A 20234-nucleotide genomic window follows, 5' to 3' on the forward strand; every position below is an offset into this window, starting at 1 on the left:
TTCCCCCTCCATGTATCCCTATGCCCTCAGCCACACCAGAAATTAACTTCCCAAACCATCACCCACAAGTTCCTTAGATTCCAAAACTAAAACATTACCGACATACCAAGAACCCCCTCTCACCTTTCCCCCTTTTTCCCTTCCTCTTTTTCCCTCGCTCTTCTCGCACCCATCCCCTGTTCACTCTTTCACTCTTTCATCCTATAACAACGAACATTTCTGTAAAAGTCTGAGGAAGCTACAGACGCCACCCCCCCCAAAAACGGCCGGGTAGCTGAAACAATAATGTAACTTAACAGAAAGATAGGGTAATAAAAAATAAAACGCATATTTGATCTATATATATATATATATATATATATATATATATATATATATATATATATAGTTTAGTAGAAATTGTAATTAATAAAAACCGAAGAAAGTGCTCAATACTGTTGTAGATCAAATATGCGTTTTATTTTTTATTACCCTATATATATATATATATATATATATATATATATATATATATATATATATATATATATATATATATATATAACTTAATATAGATTAATTAGAATTGGGAATCGGAAAAATCGAATCTTTTGGGGGAATCAGAATAAAAAAACAATATTAATATTCAATTGTTATTATTAACTATTAGTTTAGTTGAGTAACAAACCAGCTAGGGGAGCAAGCAAGGCAACTGGGAATTGCTCCGTGTTTTTTTTATATATATGAAAAGCTTTGGACTATGCTCGATTATCTACTTTATACACCCTCGAAATACAAATGGATTATTCTCGCTGATTAAGAATTATCTTGTCACAATTATTACTGTTAAATCCGTTCTCACCGGGGTTGGGTCACATGACTATTACTTTTTTAACTGTGTCGTCACACTTCAAACATCTGGGACCCACACGCTGTCTAGTACCGCTGCAAAAGAAAACACAAATAAAACCTAAATAGAAAAGAAACAAAAATTTCACTCGGAATTTTTTTCAAGTGCAAATGAAATGGAGTTATTCATGGTTTCCCCAAAACCAACGCACTTGTAAAAGACCTTTCACAAACAGTCATTGTACCCCTCCCTGCCACTTCACGTGGATCCAGCAGCGCTTACTCGCCCTCGACTCACACGTCCATCTTACCCTCTCTGTCAACTACGTAGAATATTTTTTTCTTTCTCTTATGACGCAAGGTCGCGCACACTTGCTTATTTGCATAATGCTTTAACAGCTGCTATTGCTAATATTTTCACTAGCCAGATATACTTCTGCTGCTGATGATATTTTCACACACGTTCTGTACTCGTAAGGACGCTGGATTGTTTCATGCAGCGTGTCTTGAGCAAGAATAACTTAGGTGCACACATCCCTGCCAGGCTTCAGAGCTCACACAGCACCTGGTATTATAAAGGTCACCAATTTTAGAACTGATCAGTGTATATTCGGGGATCTAACGGGAACCTATGCGTAAACGTGATTATGGCGTACATTTGAATGTCGTACTCAAAAAGTTGAAGAGCTACGAACACGTGAATTAAAAGGAGAGACTGTTTCTGCTTCAGAACTTACTTTTTTACATAGTTAGCACTATCTGAATGCACTATTGCCAGCAATGAACGATGGCTGTGCATGGGCGTTCGGAGCGCGCCCTGTCATACAATGGCCGTTCCAAAAGAAACGCTTCTTATATTTTTAACTCATAAAGTTAAAGAGTTACGGAGACTCTAGTAGTATCCTTAGAACGAGCGACCTTTTGTGTGCCAGAATATGTTTTTTCTACATAGCCACCACCATTCATAATGAATTTTGCTATGATTTTGATGATGCGTCTCTGCTTCTGATACACGTCCATGGTTGGGGTTGCTTTAGTTGAGTCTCACACCGTCAATATCTGGAACTGAGAGATAAAACTTTTAAGTTTTGAATGCATAAGTTCAGTCATTATAACAATGCAATTTGCAATCGGTTTGATTTATTGGAATTGTTTTGGAGCGGGAGATTCACATAACAGTATATAATGGAAACATTTTTATAACAGGGTAAACGGCGACGACGATAACGCAATTCTTGGAGATTGTAAATATTGTCCTTGGTGTTTGCTCCAGGTCTTCTGGGGCCGATGTAATGCTCTAAAGATAGTCATTTCGGTGGAGGGCTATTCTTAGGTTCTCCAACTCCTGGTTGGAACAATTACATTGAAGGCATTGCCAGGGCCGCTGGAAGAAAGCTGGGATCTCTCTACCGTGCTAGACAACTACTAACACCTGAAAGTATCCTGTACCTCTATAAGGCCACCATTTGCCCATGTATGGAGTATTGCTTTCACATCTGGGCTGGTGCATCTGCTACTAGTCTCTCACTCCTTGACAAGGTTCAAAAGAGAGTCGCAAACCTGATAGGCCCTGAACTGGCATCTAAGCTCCAGCCTCTGTCTCATCGACGAAATGTTGCATCCCTCTGCCTTTTCTACAAGTATTTTAGTGGTGAATGCTCTGACAAACTGCAATCACTTGTGCCCTCACGACGTGAGCACCCTCGATAAACCCGACAGGCTGCTAAATCCCACCCGCACACTGTAGGGATCCCTAGATGTAAAAGATCTTTCTACTCCAGTAGTTTCTTCCCCAGAACCGCTAGACTCTGGAATTCCATTCCAGGTCCCTGCTTCCCCAACAGTACTGACGTGCAGAATTCAAGTGTAACGTGAACCGACATTTTGCTGCCCAAATCCCTACATAGTACCTCAGTAGTTGTTGCCCCTGATAGTAGCCCCCTACACCGAAGTGGCAATTTGCCTTGTTTGGGGTGAAAATGTAATAAAAAAAAATGTGTTGTCGCCACTACATATTCTTCTGGCACGGTGTTGTAAGCCCAAACGATTCCTTTTTTTACGTTATATGGATTGTGTGAGTAGAAATTCAGGTATTGTTCCATGAAAGTTGGTTTTCGATACATGGAAGATACAAAATTCTGATCCGTATGGATTATTAATACACGCAGGAATGCGAGTTTGTTGTTGTGTTCCTTTTCCATAATGAACTGAACAGATGGAAGAATGGAGTTTACATGGTCTAGCTTGTCAACCAATTTGTTTTACAAATTCGAAACTAAAACCATAAAATAGATACTAATTCACAGAATACAAAAATATCTACGGAGCCAGTTAATTTTCTCTTTTCTTTTCCAAGCAAAAACCAACATGCCTGAAGACGGTCGAAGGACAATCCAACAGAACCGTTGCAAAAATAATGTTGAATAGTGACGCGTACATACCGGGATGACATTTATATACCGGCGTATACGGCGACGACGGTGATATGACAATTACTTGTTGAGTTCATTTTATAAGTAGGAGAGATATGAATGTCGGAGATGTTAACTGAACAGTTCTTTTTAACAGAATGACATTCATTATTGACGATGGGGACAGATATTTAACGTTTCGAAAAGATGTTTCATATAATTTAAATTTACAAAGACGATAGATAAAACACATTACCTTGCGGTGGATGACTAACAAAGAAAAAGGCTTGGTTATAACATGAAGACATTTATTCCAGTTGGCTATGATGATGATCAGGTATCCGATTGCTTGCAGAATTACATTGTCTTGTCTCCCTTTCTTGTTTGCTTCCGATAAAGGGCTTTGACTAAGTCAACTCGCCTAATTTTCTATTAACTGCAAACTCTTCTGCCTTACTAACTTAATTGACTATATTGTAATGTATCTTACTGTGTGACCTCAGAACGTGCTAAGACATGTGAATGTCTCCTCACGTGGATTCTACATATTACATGTCCCCAACACGTTTTTGGAAACACAAAGAAAAGTCCTTAATTTACATTGTCTGATTCTACTTTCTCTGACCCAATTAGTTGTATAATTATTTCTAACACAATGGACAATGCTCTACATTCATATCATCGTATCTAAATTGCAATATGTATTTTTTAACTTTTGATTACTGGTTCGATTCTAGCCTTTTTCTTTAATAAATATTATTTTCAATCCTTTTATTTATTTTGTTTCTCTAATTACCTAGATCTGTTCCCGTTCCATGTACAATAGAATAGAAATAGGAAACATTACTTTCAGAAAAGCCCCCCCTGTAATTAAGTAACATTAAAACTAAATTTCAAGATTATAAGAGTTTTAAGCATAAGAAGGATGTTGTTAAATATTTAATATTTAATATTTTATATTTAATATTTTATATGTTATATTTTATAATTTATATCTTACATTTTATATTTTATATTTAATATTTTATATTTTATATTTAATATTTTATATTTTATATTTAATATTTAATATTTAATATTTAATATTTATATTTCAAGCAGCCTTTCGCTCTTGATCAAGATCCACGATTTTGAACTATAAAAATAAATTATCTCTATATACATAAACGCGAAAATGTATGTATGTGTGTATGTTTGTGTGTCTGCTAAAAACTTTCGACAGACACAACAAAAATTCACAAACTTGGTCTCATATGAAAGCCCCACCTTCCGGACGACAAATATGGAACAATTGGCCTAAAGTGACAATCAGAAGTGCGTCAACTGATCGATTTTCTGCAGGGGGCCCCAAAAAAAAGTGACATTTTAATGTTAAACATTACATATTTTTTAAATCGATTTATTACTGCCCCCAAAAATACGGCCGCCAACTCTTCTACATAAAGTATACACGCAGCCGTTTATTTTGGGTCAACTTGTATTTAAAACCCGCTAAGTCATGTCACGTGATCTTGACGTCAGCAACCTCTAATGGCGGTCGGAATTTAAAATTTATAAATGTTGTTATCGTTAAAAAAAAATTAATTAAAGCTAAACTATGAACTTCTACGCTATGGAAACGTTACCAAAGTTATTACCACATTAAAAATAGGTAGATACGATAGTTAAACGAAAAATAGAGTAAAAACAAGTGAAGTAAAAAAAAAAAATACGCTTACAAAAAATATTAACGATCGAAGTTTTTTTTTTTAACTAAAAACAGCCAGACGCCATTTTCCAGTCTTTAGAGTAAGGCAGACGAAGTGAGAGAGAGAAAGAGAGAGAGAGAGAGAGCGAGAGAGAGTGAGAGTGAGAGTGAGAGAGAAAGTGAGAGAGAGGTGTCTAGACAGATTCGACAGGGGGGAGGGTCAACAACGCATGCGTCAGATGACTTCATGACGTCGTGACCTGATTTACTTTAAATAGTTGATAAACCGAACAAACTTTATATACGCCGCTTTAGCGCAGGTAGTTAAGACCTTGATTCCTTATCTAAACGTTTTGGGTTCGAATCGTGGTGTGAGATTTTTTTTTTCGATTTTTTAAATTTAAATATTGAACCCTGTATTATTTAAGCAATTTTTCACGTTATTTTTTTTTTGTGTTTTACCCCCCCCCCTTTATTAAAACGTTGTTTTCTTTTCTTACTTCGCTTATAACAATGCTTACATCGTCATCGTCGTCGTCGTAACGCTCGACGACTGTCAGACATCTTTCACTTCTGGCGCCCGTTTATTTTCAAACTTCGCCTCAGGGGTTCGATCCTATCCCCCCCAGGTTTCTTTTTTATTTAACATCACACACCCCTACAAACACCCGGGCAACGCCGGGTACCCCTCGCTAGTTAAATATAAAAACACAACATTCAAAAATCCTAATCACCTTGAAATTGCTATTTTAGAAGGATACGCGGGCATCATAAACATCTTAAAATCGTCTTATAAAAAAAATGGCATTTTTTTCATAACCGCTGGAAAAACACATTAAGAGCGTTTAATTATCTAAGTTTTAGTTGATTAGTTTTTACAACAGAAGTATTCATTGCTGCGCTAAAAACTAAATTGCCTTTCATATGCCGTGGCTACAGTGAACCGTTTGCATTTGATCCATATACTTACCTTCCAGGATCTCACTGAGATTATATACGGATCGATTCCCGCTGTACACAAAATTTACATGCAACATGTCAACGACAAATCGTTCAACTTTGATGAAATTCTCCCTCATGTTGTTCTCTACATTTCCAGAATCTATACAAGTCGACGCTAAGAGATTAAACCGCCACGACTTCTTTACTCTCTTCCCGTGTTTCTTCTAATTGACCTGTCAACGTATCGCAGTTCAAGTTGTGAAATATTCTTATAAGTTCGAAGAACGAATTTGAAAACAAAGTTTATCAAAACACCAAGAAGTAGACGCCATAAATACAGGACTACGACAATATTTCAGTGCTAGGGAACCTGTGACAATGCTCATGACCCATTTATTTTGCCCTCGGTCAACCCCAAATGTCGTATTAATATCGGAGATCACCATTCATCACAATCTTCCGTCCCGATCTGTCTAGCTTTTCATGTTCCTACTTAGCCCTCACAACCATCTAGAGATCGACTTGCTTCTTTTCGTTTCACCCGGGAAACATTTGTCGATCTAACACGTAGCAGCACGTTGGAAGGGCATTTATTAACATGCTCCATATACATACTTTCATTGTCCTCTTTTAGATTTTTTTTTAGATATTTTAACACCATATTATTCAACTCTCTCTCTCTCTCTCTCTATATATATATATATATATATATATATATATATGTATATATATAATATATATATATATATATATATATATTTCTTTTCATATATTGGTAAAAATGGTAACCGTATTATTTTATATTCTTTTATTGGTGAAGTGGTATTATCCACTGGAGAGCCATGTAATTAACAGCTGTCCTGTTTTAAATCTCCGAAACAGCTACATGGTAAGCAGCTGATAATCCCCGTTTTCTATTTACAAAATTTTTGTTAAGGTTTTCTCTTTTAACCCTTATGTAGTAAAATTCTGTTTTAAAATTGAAGTCTGTTTTTGTTTAACAATTTTTGTTAATGCCTTTTTTTCCATCCTTATATAATTGACTTCTCTTTTGTCATTATAAACTTTTTAGAAGTCGGATTATGTAGGTGCTAAGTCTGTGATAGATTACATTTTTTTTTCAACTGCATTCTTCAATTTTGCTTTTTTTATTCTTTAGACTTTATATATATATATATATATATATATATATATATATATATTTATATATATACTAGCGAGGGGTACCCGGCGTTGCCCGGGTGTTTGGAGGTGTTTGTGGTTTTGTGTAAATCAAAACTCCAGGGGGGGGTAAAATAAAAAATGTTTTGATAGGATAGTATGAGGATCGAACCCGAACCGTTGAGGCAAAGTTTTAAATTAAAGTGCGAATAGAAAATGCAACGGTTTTAACCATTGGGCCACCGCGAGATGCTAACGGAAACACGTTTGAATTTATTTAATGACTTGGATTTGGCAGGTGCACGTTTTAATGACTTAATGAGGTCAAGTTTGACTGCGGGATAGTATTTCATTTACTGCGGGAACGCTTTTTTTATTTTTATTTTTCACAGATGTTATAGGAAAAAGACTAACCCATATGCGGCGAGCGACAAATACTGAATATTTATCTTCCTGACGTCGAGCAAATTAAATAGACAGGTGATCTCCGTTGTTAACTCTGAGATATTACGATTTATATGTGATATAAAAAGTTTTAAGAAGTGAACTGACCGACCGCTTCTCTGAAATAAGGGTTATTGAGTTTACAGTGGTCAAAGGGAACATGTAATAATCGTTAGTACTGGACATTTGGTAAATTGGATTACTTAAGAGGCGGTTCATCAAGAATTTGTTTACGTTGGCCTTGAAGACAACCAAATAGTAGTCGGATGGAAAACAAGCAAACGGAAGAGAGTTCCACAGGCATGCAATTCTAAAGAAAAAAGCTTTATCGTGGAATATGGGTTCCATGCTTTGACAAGCCTCTGGGTCTGACCTTTACTCCTGACCTGAGATAGAACACATTCATCAAATACGTTACCAAGGTTGCTGGAAAACATGGTGGGATCGTTCTACTACCTCAGAAGATATCTTATTACTGATGCAATTCTCTACCTGTATAATGTCCGAGTACATCCAATGATGGAGCACTGTTGCCAAATCTGGGCAGGAGCAGTTAGAAGCAGCTTATCCAGCCGTGACAGAGTTCAAAACCTTTTCTACTTCATCATATACGGCTTTCTATTTATAACATGTTTAAATATTGTAAATAGTGATTTCGCTGTGCAATTTCAGTGGCGCATTTATGCGTGTACCAGGGTTTATTATTTGGTTTGGAATTGTGTGAGCGTATATTACCTTCTGTACCGAGAGTAAGCCCATTTGTTAAGTCACATGCTATAGAGTACACGCCCGTTTTTAAAGCACGAGGTATTTATGGTTTGAACGTTCTGCAACTGCCCCAGTCAGTCATCGAGTAGCGATAAATAGTGCGATAGAGAGACATAATATAAGATTAAAGAGGTGACGTCATTTGCATATTACATTAAGGAAAATTGACTTTATTAAATAGCAGTGTATTAATTATTGTTTATAGTGAAAGAATTATTTAATGTGTTCTGTTTAAGTTCATTATTTAAATTTGATTTATATTGATAACATATTTAATTTAATTTATTTTTACCGACATCGATTTTTTATGAATCGGTTTGAGTTATTCCCCTTTTAGGCACGAACGTTGTTCTTTTTGTTTATGCTTTCTTTTTCGGCGGATATTACAACTAAAAACTTTCAAGCATTGTTTTTGAAATTAGTTTAAATAAAATAATTTACGTGATTTTCGCAATTAACGTTGTGGTCCAATCAAGTGATTGGAGGATCCCAACAAAGACAGAATTTATCAGAAAGAGATCTAGAAAGCTTGTAAAATGTCCATTAATATCGAGAACGCGATGGAGTACTGTTGCCAAATCTGGGCAGGAGCAGTTAGAAGCAGCTTATCCAGCCGTGACAAAATAAAATCCGTTTTCTCTTTTCCACATAATAGACGTTACTAACCATTTTCTGCTCCATCGTTATTTTCATAAGTGCCATTTTGAGCTCAAATCTGTGCCTTACTTTCACGAAAAACACTCGTCTAGCTGAAAACACTATCAATAATTTTTCCCACTCTTTGACTGTACATAAACCTATAGGTTTATTCCATGAACAAAGCTTACTTGGGAGACTTACTAACACCCGAAAGTATCCTATACCTCTATAAGGCCACCATTTGCCCATGTACGAATTATTGTTGTCATATTTGGGCTGGTGAATCTGCTACTAGTCTCTCGCTTCTAGACAAGGTCCAAAATAGAATCGCCAACCTAATAGGCCCTGAACTCTCATCTAAGCTTCAACCTCTATCCTATCAATGAAATTCTGTATCCCTCTGCCTGTTCTACAAGTATTTTAATGGTGAATGCTCTGACGAACTGCAATCACTTGTTCCCCCACAACGTAAATACCCCTGACACACCTGCAAGCAGCTAAATCCCACCCCTACAGAGTAGAGACCCCTGGATGTAAGAGAGCTTCCACTCCAGTAGTTTCTTCACCAGAACCGCTTGACTTTGGAATTCCCTTCCGAGTCTCCTCTTTCCCCAACTGTAATGACATGCAAAAGTTCAAGTTCAACGTGAACCTACATCTTGCTCCGCAATTCCCTACATAGTACCCCAGTAGCTTATGCCCCTAATAGTAGCCCCCTACACCAAAATGGTAATGTGCCTTGTTTGGGGTGAAAATGTAATAAAAATGCTTCTTTCTTAAAACTACAAGACTCTTGAACTCTGTTCCGTTGTCCTGCTTTCTAACTGACTACAATATGATCGTCTTCAAGTCCAACGTAAACAAATTCTGAGCTACTTCCTTATGTAATTAAGTTGACCAAATTTCTACAAGTAACGATTGCTACAACATGTTCCCTTTACCCACTGTACACTCATTAACCCTTATTCTCGAGTGGTTTCCGGGCCTTTATAAGTGGTGAATCCTTAAAACACTTTTTTTTTATAAATCCTCAAGAACCTTCTTAATTTGTATTTATCGCGGATTATTATCCTCATCTTTTCTTAGTTGGTTCACGACGTTTCGGCAAACAATTCCTCGGGCCTTCGTCATGCGGTAACTGGGATGGGATAGGAATTCTGAATCTCCTGACAGCATCCACTGCAATTACTGCCTTCCGTAGTTATTGTCGTCTCATCACGTTTTGGCCAAGTAAGCTTCTGGCCGGCTTTGAGTAGGATTGAAACCGCTATCCTCAGACAATGTTTCACTGGAAGGCCTGAGGAATAGTTGGCCGAAACGTCGCGAAGCAACTAAAAAAAGATGAGGATAATAGTCCGCAATGAATAAAAATTACTAAACAATACTCATCTCAATAATGAAATCTAATTAAATAATAAGAACCCTATCGTTAACCTTTAGATGTGATTATGATCTGACGGAATAAAACATCGACAAAAATGTTTACTATTCTTATATTTCTGTTCATAAAAATTTCACTTATTAATAACTAGCAAGAAGACCCGACGTTTTCCGGAACTTAATGATGATCAACGAATGTTTTACACTCCCGTATTTATATTGTCATCTAAATCAGTGAAATCGCTTATTTTTTAATCTGATCGATCTATTGCCAACTCTAGTCGAAGACTAATCGCAGTTCACCGAAAGCAAGCGTCACATCCCCCACCCCGCAGTAATTTAGTCTACAATACATTATAGTCTACATTGCACTGTAAAAAACCTACTGTAAGTTTTATAAAATTATTATTTCATATATTTAAAGGCTTCCTTCAGTCTTGACAGACTATGGATACCCACGGTAAGGGTGCCTGCGCGTGAAATTTTTGTGGCAAGAGTTGCGCAATCTCCAACCACACCTCTCCTGAGTCAACATTGTTGAATACCAGTGGCAAACGGAGGTTCAAGACGACTGGAAACAATGCCGAGATAAGCGAAAAGCACATACAGCGCCTAGAATTCTCAAATGGTCACCCATCTGGAATTAGCCAGGCTCAACGTTGCTTAACTTCGGTGATCTGACGGGAACCGGTGTGTCAACATGATTATGCCGTATATTTTTATATTTTTATATTTTCATATATAATGGCTTTAATTAAAGTATGAATGCAATATGTAAGTATTGTTTCAATTGTGCTCTAAACAGAAACATTCATTTCGAACGCTCACATGTCATACCAAAGAAGCTACTATTGATTTTAAGTGTCGGGCCTTACTGCTTATGCGGTGATCATGGCTTGATTTTAAGTTTAAAATGAAAAAAATCAAGTATTATTGTACAATTAGACTTTAAAGAAAAATATTTATTTCGAACGCACCCCTGTTATATCAAAGAAGCTACTAATGATTTTTTATGCTTACCCTTACTGCTTATGTGGTGATAATGGCTTAAATTTAAGTTTAAAATCAAAAAGTCTATTATCGTGGTTCAGTTGTACTTTAAACAAAAACATTCATTCCGAACGCGCAGCTGTGATATTAAAGAATCTAATGTCAGGCATTTCTGCTGGTGTGGTAATAAAACTTCTCAAATGTAAATGTAATGGTTGTGTAAGGTGTTAACTGTTTTGTGTTCCTCCTTTAAGCGGATTATTTCGATTATTGAGAATTATCAGAGACATTCCGATAGAAAACCTATCTATAAACACTGCCAGGCACATAAAACACCTTCGTCTGATATTTTATAAAAATCGGCCCAGCCGTTTACGAGTCCCTAGGGAAGGAACACACACGGACACACTCATTCACGCGCAATCACACAGACACATAAATTTCCTTGGCTATAATAGTAGAAATTAGTTTTTCCTTACTGTTCAAAAGTTCGTTAAAAGCTATTAAACGTCACCATCTGGTTTCCAGCTATTTCTTCCTGAAAGCACTGATTCTTACTAGTTCTTTTTTTTTAAGAATACCATAAATGTATCGCATTGATGAAGATGTTCGCAGATAATAGATTATTATCTTGTTCTTATGGATACGCACATCTGACTCCGCTTGCTTGACACGACAAAATTTAAAAACGTGAATAATTTGCATATAAAAATTCCAACATGTTCTCTACGATGAAATTAATATTATTTAACAATAGAATTAAGTTTCAGAAATTAGGAGATGCTTCCTGTGGCAAAAGCTTTATCTGATTATCGAAGATTCCATTAAAATTTCCTTTTACTCCTGGCACGTTCAGTTGGTAAAGACGCGAAGAAGATAGGAGGTGCCTTAAATAAGTTTCCAGACTTGTTCTTATTAGAACATTTATTGATAGTATACACGTGTAACTCTAGTTCACCTTCAAAGTAATCTCCTCTGGCTTCAATCCACCTGTTATACTGATCCAACACATTTTGGAAGGCTCGATGGTAGTCCTCTTATGTGAGCGTGTTAACACACCCCTTCACAATGTCTTTCATCTCATTATTGTCTCATGATGGCGACCTCTATAGTTTTTCTTGATCTTGGGGAATAACCAAAAGTTACAGGGAGCAAGGTCTGGATGATATTCCGATCTGCGTTGTTTCACAAAAAATGTGGGCACTCCCTGATCAGGGAGTTTGCATTCTAAAAGGACCGCAGCAAAGACGGTAGGTTCTCTCTCTACCGTGCTAGAAAGCTACTAACGCTTGAAAGTATTCTGTACCTCTATAAGACCACCATTCGCCCTTGTATGGAGTATTGTTGTCATATTTGGGCTGGTGCATCTGCTACCAATCTCTCGCTCCTAGACAGAGTTCAAAAGAGAGCCGCCAACCTGATAGGTAGGGAACTGTTATCTAAGCTTCAGCTTCTGTCCCATCGACGAAATGTTGTATCCCTTTGCCTATTCTACAGGTACTTTAACAGTGAATCCTCCGACGAACTGCAAGCACTTGCACTCCCCGACAAACCCGACAAGTAGCTAAATCCCACCCCTACACAGTAGAGATTCCTGGATGTAAGAGAGCCTTCTACTCCAGTAGTTTCTTCCCCAGAAGCGCTAGACTTGTGAATTCCCTTCCGGGTCCCTGCTTCCCCAACTGTACTGACATGCAAAAGTTCAAGTGTAGCGTGAGCCAACATCTTGCTGCCCAACTCCCCACATAGTACCCCTGTAGCGTATGTCCCTGATAGTAGCCCCCTACATCAAAGTGGCAATGTGCCTTGTTAGGAGTGATAATGTAATTAAAAAAAAAAACTTGACCTCGCTTTGACATTATCTGCATAGAGTTGAAATCGGCTTATTTGTTTTTCCGTCTCTCGGCCACACGAAGATTCAGCATGTGACTTTTAGTCACGTTTTCCAGCCAAATTTATTGTTTAACATGACTCCCTTAGGATCTAACTTATGCAAACTTTTCATACATTATTTTATCCTTCAAAGTGTGTGTGTGTATTATATCTATTAACCGATCCGCTGCCATAATGAAAAGAATACTCGCTAATTGACTCAATTAAATCTTCCGTTGAAATATAAGACTCACATTATATCTATTGCCAACGTCGCTGGAAACAATGGTTGCGTCATATACCCGCGCCAGACTGTATCTAAACCGTGACGAAATCTTCTTTCTGTATAAACCAGGTACGTTCGAAAATAAAGACCGTTGCTATATCTAGGCAGAAGCTGGTCGGAGAATCCTATCCTGCATTGACAAAAGGTAAAACGGCTTCGAAAGTGATAACCTTATTTCTTCCCTACCAACTCTTTACAAACTAAAGAGACGTTAGAAGCCTTTCTCTGCTTTATCTTTTTTTTGTCATTGCAAGTGCTTGTTTGAGTTTTAATCTATGACTTCCCTTTGCTAAACTTCCACAAACAAAACCTGCCCAGCGAAACGACATTAACCTTTCTCTCATATTCACTATCTGTGCTTAAATCTAAACGCAAATCTCACACTTCCCGCCTGTATAACTCTGCACCTCTGACTTGCGTATAAGCTTACAATATGGACGTTTTCAAGTCCAAGATAAACAAGTCCTTGTTGAGTCGACTAATAAACTAGTTCAACTCTATTTCAACCAATATCAATACGCTGTTTTCTCAATAACTACTGTACACTCATCAACCCTTATTATCGAGTGGCTTGAGAGCCTTGATAAATGCTGACTCCCATGTAATAAAAGCAAAGCAAAAACTAAAACATAGTACATAATGCCCACTTACTAAAAACTCAACCTCATGAAGTGAAAAGCAATGGTAAATAAAGGAATTCCCGGAATCTTGCGTAGCAGCTAATATAAACAAAGCATTTGGGTCGCACTAGACTATCATAGAATAGAAATGGGTTCTTTTTTTTACCTGGGAATCATCCCTTACCAAGACTCAAAAGCCGCTCGAGGATAAGGGTTAGTAAATGTAATGTGGCATTGTAGTAATCGTTAATGTGTAAATTGGGTAGATTTCGATTATTTATGACGACAGCTTAACAAGAATTTGTTTACATTGGATTTGAAGGCTTCCATGTTGTATGAAACCAGGAAGCATGCCAGCGGAACAGAGTTCCACAATCGGGCGATTCTGGGAAAGAAGCTTTATGAAATCTACTTTTAGATTTAGACACATATAGAGAGTACGGGAAATTGTTTGTAGTGGTTGTAGCTAGTAAAGTTGTTTTGTGTAAAGTTTGACAAAGGAGAACCAAACATTAGAGTAATCTCAGCATTTGCCACGAAAATTACAACAGAGTTGCAACGTCTCTTCTGTGAAGGAAAAAAGTGGCAAAAGAGAGAAAAGAGCATCACCTACTAGGTTTCGAAACCGCGTTTCAATTCTATCAAAGCTGGATAGGGTGCACCGAACAATACCTGCCCAGATGTGGCTAAAGTACTCCATATCAGGGGTTTACCTGTTTCCTATGCAGATAGAGGGTTACATAGCGAGATATATACCTACTGGAGCGGTCGAGGGATCAAACCATTTTTCTAGCGAATTTGGCAACGTATTCTATTTCAGATCAGGAGTGAAGAGCAGTCTCAGAAGCGTGTCCATACATAGAGCCTTCCCCAAGACGAAAATGATTCGATTTGGGGTCGGAGAAATTATGATATAAGGAGAGATGTGTTTAAATTAACCAACCATTTTTTCCCCATTACACCATGTTTTCAAGATCAGAAGAGAGAGAATCAGAAAAAAAATCTTGGTCATTGTTGGTCTTTGAAGTGTTGCTATATGTTGTGGTTTCTAGCATAAATATGTACGAATTATCAAACAATGTGATTTTAGAGATCATTGCTTAAGATCCGGTAGAGAGTTGAGCCGAGGATTTAACCTTGAGGGACGCTAACGTTAATACTCTGAGTTTCAACGACTACTTTTATAAGCATATAAAAGAGAAAAAAAATATTAATTAAAGGGGCATTTCCACCTATTACATAGCTGACGATCTTTTGTAGTAAACTTTTATGCCATATTCTATCAAAAGCTTTTGATATGTCTAGAGCTATAGCTTTTGAAATAAAGCCCCCGCGAAAGATTGACTGATTATCTGTGCTAGTATAGTTCGTACATCAGCTGTTGATCTCGCAGAAAGGGAACCATATTTTATGTCATTAAGCAGGTTATTTTGCTGACATGGTTGACGACTTCTCTGTTTACCGCAGATTCTATAAACTTACTCGTGATGCAAAGGAGACTGATTGGTCGGTAATGAGAGAAGATGACTGATCTCCGGAATTTTAAAATACGCTGCAGACTGACGAAATTTTGGGAAGTATTTTAAGCTATTTTCTATCTAATTATTCAGACATCCAGAAAAGCAGGTTATTTTGCTGACATGGTTGACGACTTCTCTATTTACCGCAGATTCCATAAACTTACTCGTGATGCAAAGGAGACTGATTGATCGGTAATGAGAGAAGATGACTGATCTCCGGAATTTTAAAATACACTGCAGACTGACGAAATTTTGGGAAGTATTTTATTAAGTATTTTAAGCTATTTTTCTGCAGACATCCAGAAAAGCAGGTTCGTTCATTACCCAGCCTTGTGTCATATCGGAATACATGTAAGAACTTCTGCAGATATAGGCAGGATCCCCGTTGGTCAATTTGACCGCTCACGATTTTGTTCTGACCTATTAGTGATTGTTGTTACTTACTGCCGAGTCGTATTTTTTGGTGCTATTTTTATTGTCAGGTCGCCTCATTTTCACAAAGACAACAGGTCGAATAGACGTAAGAAAACTCTCTCGAGGCGTGTAGCCTCAAAACCCCTTAGTCTCATTGAGACGTATTGATGCTCTAACGTAGGGCGAAATGTTATCATTTGCAAACACCAGTGTCCTTACGTTAGGCTAAATATTGTATCCTTCGTATACTGTTGTGCCCTACAATTGATTGACTGTCTTCATTATTTCTGAGATGATTTAAATGTCTACATTTTGGCCTGTCCTTTGTCCACCATTCTGACGGTTATTTACAGTGAAATCCATGATGACTATCAGACTCGCAGCATCCGTATTTGAAAGGCATCATTTAACTCATCGACTTGTTGCAACTATTCTTCAAACAGCGTGAAGTCTTGAATCCTGCAAACGCAAAGATAAACCATGAAATACTACCCTTACGGGTGTTATCAGGTCTGTTTCGGCAGAAGGCTTGTATCATATGTGCTCTTTGTGTTATAGTTTGTCTTAGTTATAAGTTTATCAATAACACCAAATAGACGCTCTTAATAGCATTCCTGGTATTTTTAAAGCGCTACTTTTGTTTTTAATATGGCCGCATTTTGAACTGTTAGCCGTTCTCTTGTGCATTTCGAAACTAATCTTGTATTTTCATTTCTCTCACAGGTAAACGTGGATATTTTTAGGAATTGAAGAAACTCTTCAGATTATCCAAGGTAAATTTTTTCATTATACATTTTTATTTTTACGACAATTTTCAGTTATTGTTGTGAAAAATGATAAGTGCTTTCTCCTCGGAAATGTTATGGATCATCTTGTCATATGAGGTGTTTAATAAGTAAATATATATAAAAAAAATATGGGTACTCTTGCAGAATCTTACCCCGATCCTTGGAATTTTCCGCCGACTATGGCTCGGGCCAGACCGGCAATCACCGGTTTAAGCTGAGCGTTGTTTAAATGTTGAAACGCTTAATCGACATTTTTTGTTTGTTTTTTGAAAAAATGTAATTTTTGGAAAGATTTTTTTCTGTTTATTTATTTAATAAATAATTTGTAAATTTTCTTGCAAAAACATTTTACTTAACAATTTACATTTTCATAAAAGATTGTTCATCTTCTCTTATAAAAAAAACTTCAGTATACAAAAACATTACTCCCAATTTCCTTTAAAAAATACAAAATGTAAGTTTTCTTGAAAAAACTCCTGTACTTTCCCCTAACAATTTATGGTTAAAAAAACATCTGTCTCTTCTTGCAAAAAAGGAAACAAAAACTTTTGTTGATAAGAAATTGCAAAAAAATATAACAAAAGTAAATAAACAAACAAAAGTAAATAAACAATACAAAATGCAACTGTAGCAGAAACAAATAGAACTCTTTCTTGTGCGTCAGTGCCTCCCCTGGCTGTGCGATATGGCACATACTGACCAATCAGAGGCATAGCGCAGGGATCTTCCTTACCCTCGTAAGGAACTATAACTGCTTCCGTCCCGGACAAGAAAAAACTCTTCCCTTTTCCAGCGAGACGTCAAAGAGAGCGGACCTGTTTCCTCACTCTTTCTCTCTCTACCTCCACCGGTATCGACGGGCCCCACTTGGGAATAACTACTGGGCAAAGGTAGACGAGTTCTATCCCATCTGTTTCTAAATGGCATCTTGCCTTACTTCAATAAACCTTTTCCTTGCAAGTTTTACGAAGTCGTTTGTTCGTTTTATTCAGTAGCTTGTGTTGAAATATTTATTTTATTAGGGAGTGCCGGAAAGGCATTAACTCAACTCCCTAAACATTCAGTATATTTACAGTAGGTTTTTGTTATTTTTATTTATTATATTTCTATTTATTTTGCTTTTTTGTTTTTGTTTTAAATTCGTCTACGTCTGCAACTTTGCTCGGCTGAATTCTGTGACTGCTAATGGAGCCCGAACCATAATTGATTAAAATTCAGAAAATCCAGATAAAATTCTGCAATAGTACGAAAATCCGCTTACTGTCATTGCTTAATACGCCGCAAATATAGACGTTCACTTTGTGGCAGAGAACAGCTCCAAAAAAGTGTGCAGCACCCCTTTATATGGGAGAAAATTACGAACAAAGATTGCATGTAACATTTTCCCGAAAACTTACGTTTACAAGCTATGAATCGTGAAATTTTGTGTCAGCCATTTTTTAAAATTTTTTTCACTATGAAGTAGATGACGTCATAAACTATAAAATTATTTTAACATGTTTTGGAAAAAAAGGCTCACATTGTGACGTCATCCATATCAGATAAATATATACGTTGCTCTTGTTGTATAAAAATAACAGCAGTGGCCAGCAATCACATTTGCTTCGGCGAAACTATTTATGACATCAAACTGTCTTGGGCAACTACCATTGCTTCTATGACGTAATCCATTTTCACGTAAAGACGAAACGTTGATGAACATCTAACTTGGCTTTTGCCTTTTTCTCCAGCCATTGTTCCCCATATCTATATATATAAAAATGTAAATTGGTTCGTTCTAAACGAATAAAACCATATTTCTACGTTACCAATTTATTTAAAATTTTCAGACAACCCATTTTTAGAGTCGAGGTATGTTTTTATGTTATTAAAATAAATTTACCTCGCGAATTATTAAAATTAAAATATTGAATAAAATAAATATATTTTTTAACCGTTTCTGCGAATCTGTTCTGTTGATAAAACTGAACTTCCGGTTCGATTCATTTCACAGCCACGAATTGACGAAAGGTTTCATTTTCTGTTAACTCGATAAGTAAAAAAAACAAACAAAAAAACTTACTCATGCAGAGAGTGATCCGTGCTGAAATGATAATGTTATTATTTAAAAAGCCATTCTTAACATGGGGAAGGGAGGGTGTTTTGTACCTATTCTGTACTTTAACCTTACAATTGAATAAAAACATATCATAAAACTTTAATTAAACGTGGAAAACGATTTAAAAAAATAGCGGAGATCACTCTCTGCATAGCACACAAAAAAAATAAATAAATAAAAAAATAATCCCATATTTTAAAAATTTAATTTCATTTATGTACTTACCAATTTTTTATTTTATTTTATGTTAAGGCTTTTCACTCATGAAACATTACGTTTTAATTGTTTAGTTTATTTTCACGGCATTGTTTACATAAAAAAGTTTGTTTTAACTTTTTCTAAACTGTTTCATTTTTACGACATGCCTCAACGTATTATAAACACCCCCCCATGTTAAAAAACGCCCTTCCATAAACCTCAAAAGCCGTTCTTAATATGGGGAGGTTGAGGGTGTTCATTCCGAAAGTTTTAACATGGGGAAGTTAGAGTGTTTATAATATGCTGGGGCGAGTCGTAAAATTAACGAAGTTGCTATCTATTATTTATTGCAAAAATTGCTTGAATTTATTTATTTGATAAAAAAATTACATTTTGGTACTCCTTGGGCGTTGAGTTCCATGGCGACCAGTAGAAAAAAATAAGTATCTCCCTTAGTCTCCCACCCCACCCCGCACATAACATATTTTATTTACTAACGTTGCCGTAACTAAACGATTATTTGTCACATTTACAAACATTTATTTATTTATTTATTTTGAAAAAAGTTTAACTTTTTATGAATATTAAAAGAAAAATGGGCACTCATGCAGAGAGTGATCCATGCTGAAATAATAACATTATTATTTAAAAAGCCATTCTTAACATGGGGAGGGGAGGGTGTTTTGTACCTATTCTGTACTTTAACCTTGCAATTGAATACAAAAAAACACGATTTAAAAAATAGCGCGGATCACTCTCTGCATTAGCACCGAAAAATGTTACTAAACATTTATTAATAATTTTTCTCTTTTATAAACATTTGATTTTAAATTTCTTTTTAAATGACGACTTTTATCGATTTTTTTTTAAATATCCCCCCCACATGGTGTTAATTCCGAAATCCGTTGTTAACATGGAGAGGTTGAGGGTGTTTATTCTGAAAGCCGTTCTTAACATTTATGGAGGTTGACCTAATGTAAATAAATAAATAAATTAAAAAAAATCATTTACTGATAACTTCTCACTTTTACAAATATTTTTTAATTTACATGCGCGGATGAACAAATTGTTGAATAGTGCGAAAACAAAACGTTTTTGTAATAAACTTCGGGATAATTTTTTGGGTAAATATTTACATTTAGGTCCACCTCCACAATTTTCTTTTTTAAATGACGACTTTTATTGATA

The 20234-nt window shown here is 36.3% G+C and overlaps 1 long non-coding RNA gene and 1 pseudogene across 1 annotated transcript in view; one reads left to right on the forward strand and one right to left on the reverse strand.

Moving 5' to 3' along the window:
* LOC145243787 (uncharacterized) overlaps positions 1-20234 on the forward strand; it is an 878591-nt gene that overhangs the window by 405801 nt on the left and 452556 nt on the right. The window contains exon 2 of the long non-coding RNA XR_013862942.1: positions 16686-16735. This is a non-coding gene — a long non-coding RNA (uncharacterized LOC145243787). The remainder of the gene's footprint in view (positions 1-16685; positions 16736-20234) is intronic.
* LOC145244023 (5S ribosomal RNA) lies at positions 10861-10977 on the reverse strand (annotated as a pseudogene).

This window comes from Euprymna scolopes, chromosome 22 (genome assembly GCF_053919585.1).
Source record: "Euprymna scolopes isolate OS-2025 chromosome 22, ASM5391958v1, whole genome shotgun sequence".
Taxonomy (NCBI): Eukaryota; Metazoa; Mollusca; class Cephalopoda; order Sepiida; family Sepiolidae; genus Euprymna; species Euprymna scolopes.